Genomic DNA, 4,292 nt, shown 5'->3' on the forward strand with positions numbered 1-4,292 from the left:
CTCGCCGCAACGCACCGAGATAATCGGATCCTCCCTAACACTACATTTCCCAGCGTCCGTCTCCGGCCGCGGGATTTAGTGCTGGGCTCTTCCCTGTTCGCTCGCCGCTACTAAGGGAATCCTAGTTAGTTTCTTTTCCACCGCTTAGTAATATGCTTAAATTCAGCGGGTAATCTCATCTGCTCTGAGGTCGTATTATGATTATGATGTGCTCGCAAACGTTAGTAAGCAAGCGCACACAAAATCGACGAGGAACCTTTGAATCGTCCAAATTTGCCGGAACGAAACCGCATTTCGAAGAGTTCGGGTTTCCGGTTATGGGAGGGTCGCAAGAATAAAAATCTCTAGGACACACAACCCGCCGTAATCCCACAGAACGTCAACGAACGGTAAATGTCCGATGTTGCAAAGTGGACTGGCTCACACGTTGAGTGAATTATTTAAGAGCACGCATTTACGCGAAACTCCATCATTCGCCGGCAAGCCGTTTAAAGCAAGCGGCAGTCTGGTAATGTTATACGACTCTCAGCCAGAGGTGGTCCGGGAACAGTATCCGAGGACCGCAATGTGCGTTCGAAATGTCAATGTTCATGTATCCTGCAGTTCACATGTCGACGCGCAATTAGCTGCGTTCTTCATCGACCCACGAGCCAAGTGATCCACCGTTCAGGGTGATTTTATATATATTTATACATGTTTCGATCGTGATCCCTCGAAATCGTTTAAGATAACTCGGCGATTCTGAAACTAGTATGATTATTATGGTTACAATTAGTACACCGTAAAGCTTTCGCGTTTCGGTCCGAGATACAAAATCTCGTTTCAAAATTGAAATATGAATATTTCACTGTGTGTGAGATTGAAAAATCTGCTTTCGCTGATTTTTCATTTTCTTAAAACAACGCAATGAAGCGAATGTTCAAATTCGCACAATTTGAATAAAATGTGCAGAGTATATAGAATACTAACGCAAGCGTTTACTACAATCGACTTTAAAAACACTAGACTTTCATCTAGCGCCCAAAGAATTGATTGAGCTATGCGTTTAAAGTATAATATTCAAAAAGAACGCCGTTTTCACAACGAACTTCGTCATTCGCTCAGGCATCTGGCGATACCGAGCAGATACATGGCAGTGCTCTCACACAATGCATAAGAGCGCTAAGCGGTTGTAAACTGCGTCACGCTGCTTTTGCACACTGCGCAATATTTTGCGACTAGCTCCGTCAAACGTTAATGAAACGAATGATCATTGCCAGAGGCTTTTGCCCACAGTATATTATACTATGGGAGCGCACAACATTTAGTCTGCAACATTATATTGCGACATATAGCACACGTTTCATTCACTTAATAGTAAATGTACGTTAATGATCCTTCCGCAGGTTCACCTACGGAAACCTTGTTACGACTTTTACTTCCTCTAAATAATCAAGTTTGGTTATCTTCCCAGCAACATCGGCAATGTCGAAACGCTGCCGCGCACCGGTCCGAAGACCTCACTAAATAATTCAATCGGTAGTAGCGACGGGCGGTGTGTACAAAGGGCAGGGACATAATCAACGCAAGCTTATGACTCGCGCTTACTAGGAATTCCTCGTTCATGGGGAAGAATTGCAAGCCCCAATCCCTAGCACGAAGAGGCTTCAACGGATTACCCGGACCTTTCGGCCAAGGAAAACCTGCTGATCTCTTCAGTGTAGCGCGCGTGCGGCCCAGAACATCTAAGGGCATCACAGACCTGTTATTGCTCAATTTCGTGCGACTAAATGTCGCCTGTCCCTCTAAGAAGATATATTTGTACGCCGGTAGTGAGAACCACAACCAACAACGACCGAAGCCGAAGCGGAGGGTCTTTGCGATACCAGAAAGTACGTCTATTTAGCAGGCTAGAGTCTCGTTCGTTATCAGAATTAACCAGACAAATCACTCCACCAACTAAGAACGGCCATGCACCACCACCCACCGAATCAAGAAAGAGCTCTCAATCTGTCAATCCTTCCGGTGTCTGGACCTGGTGAGGTTTCCCGTGTTGAGTCAAATTAAGCCGCAGGCTCCACTCCTTGTAGTGCCCTTCCGTCAATTCCTTTAAGTTTCAGCTTTGCAACCATACTTCCCCCGGAACCCAAAAGCTTTGGTTTCCCGGAAGCTGCCCGCCGAGTCATCGGAGGAACTTCGGCGGATCGCTAGCTGGCATCGTTTATGGTTAGAACTAGGGCGGTATCTGATCGCCTTCGAACCTCTAACTTTCGTTCTTGATTGATGAAAACACATTTGGCAAATGCTTTCGCTTCTGTCCGTCTTGCGACGATCCAAGAATTTCACCTCTAACGTCGCAATACGAATGCCCCAGTTGTCCCTATTAATCATTACCTCGGAATTCCGAAAACCAACAAAATAGAACCGAGGTCCTATTCCATTATTCCATGCACACAATATTCAGGCGAATGAGCCTGCTTTAAGCACTCTAATTTGTTCAAAGTAAACGTACCGGCCCACCTCGACACTCGGTGAAGAGCACCTTGGTAGGATTTTGAGTTGGGCCGCCTTTTTACGGGCTAAGCCCAGCCCACCGGTAGGACGTCCCACAGACATGCCAGTTGAACACCGCGAGCGGTGAACCGACAGTGTGGGACACAGATTCAACTACGAGCTTTTTAACCGCAACAACTTTAATATACGCTATTAGAGCTGGAATTACCGCGGCTGCTGGCACCAGACTGGCCCTCTAATAGATCCTCGTTAAAGGATTTAAAGTGTACTCATTCCGATTACGGGGCCTCGGATGAGTCCCGTATCGTTATTTTCGTCACTACCTCCCCGTGCCGGGAGTGGGTAATTTGCGCGCCTGCTGCCTTCCCTTGATGTGGTAGCCGTTTCTCAGGCTCCCTCTCCGGAATCGAACCCTGATTCCCCGTTACCCGTTAACAACCATGGTAGTCGCAGAACTACCATCGACAGTTGATAAGGCAGACATTTGAAAGATGCGTCGCCGGTACTAGACCGTGCGATCGGCACAAAGTTATTCAGAGTCACCAAGTCAAACGGTGAGCAAGGCAAGCCCGCCACCGATTGGTTTTGATCTAATAAAAGCATTCCTTCCATCTCTGGTCGGAACTCTATTTGCATGTATTAGCTCTAGAATTAACACACACAGTTATCCAAGTAATGTGGTACGATCTAAGGACCATAACTGATGTAATGAGCCATTCGCGGTTTCACCTTAATGTGGCTTGCACTGAGACATGCATGGGCTTAATCTTTGAGACAAGCATATACTACTGGCAGGATCACCAGGGTGCTATATATATAATAGCATAGTGCGTAAATGTCCCTCGGCGTCACCCGAGAGACCACACTTTGTATAGAAAAGTTCGATGAATATTTCTAAACAACGAATTTTCTTACATATATATATATCTGAGTCGTACGATATTCCCTGGACATGACGAACAGTTTACATCGCGACTTGATATTTTATATATTCTGCGCTTACACAGAGGCTAGACCTTTAACAACCGTCGAAACGGCGGTCCGTACATGAAATTTGCGGTCCGCAGACCCAGTTAATTTCAAACAGTCTCTTTACCCTTCGTTAGATTGAAAACGTCGGGGCGAATTCATTATAAGAATTCATCGTTATAACTAACTTTTATTCTCGCTCGGAGAGTATTGAGTTGATTGCATTTGTATATTTTTTTCCGCATAAGAGTCTTTGCGTCAACGACACATGCCCGCGGATATGCTGTACAGTATGGTTGAACACTTATAATAAGGTCCAGAACCCGGCCGTAAACCGACATCCGAACATATACGGCGTATATTATTCTAGACACGGTCTACGACAGTTTGACCTGCAGCGACGGTCGCCTCGGTTACCGTGCGAACCATCACCGCGATGGTCTGGACAGGCTATATGGCGGGTCGCAAGAAAATAAATTCTCTAGGACGCGCAACCACTTTAGCAATTTTAGAGCACGTTGTGGTCCAAAACACACGTCCTCGCTTTAAATTGAAATATGAATATTTCACTGTGTGTGAGATTGAAAAATCTGCTTTCGCTGATTTTTCATTTTTCTTAAAACACGCAATGAAGCGAATGTTCAAATTCGCACAATTTGAATAAAATGTGCAGAGTATATAGAATACTAACGCAAGCGTTTACTACAATCGACTTTAAAACACTAGACTTTCATCTCTAGCGCCCAAGAATTGATTGAGCTATGCGTTTAAAGTATAATATTCAAAAAGAACGCCGTTTTCACAACGAACTTCGTCATTCGCTCAGGCAT

The 4,292-nt window shown here is 45.3% G+C and overlaps 2 non-coding genes across 2 annotated transcripts; both read right to left on the reverse strand.

Annotated features, from left to right (window-relative positions):
• Nucleotides 1-519: 519 nt before the first annotated feature.
• On the reverse strand, nt 520-674 carry LOC113378982. The gene has a single exon (XR_003367294.1). It is a non-coding gene; the product is annotated as a 5.8S ribosomal RNA (ribosomal RNA).
• A 694-nt stretch (nt 675-1,368) lies between these two features.
• On the reverse strand, nt 1,369-3,300 carry LOC113378922. The gene has a single exon (XR_003367268.1). It is a non-coding gene; the product is annotated as a small subunit ribosomal RNA (ribosomal RNA).
• Nucleotides 3,301-4,292: the final 992 nt, after the last annotated feature.

This window comes from Ctenocephalides felis, unplaced genomic scaffold (assembly GCF_003426905.1).
Source record: "Ctenocephalides felis isolate EL2017-DRISC unplaced genomic scaffold, ASM342690v1 CF-g0.4_SCAFFOLD_01886, whole genome shotgun sequence".
In the NCBI taxonomy this organism is placed as follows: Eukaryota; Metazoa; Arthropoda; class Insecta; order Siphonaptera; family Pulicidae; genus Ctenocephalides; species Ctenocephalides felis.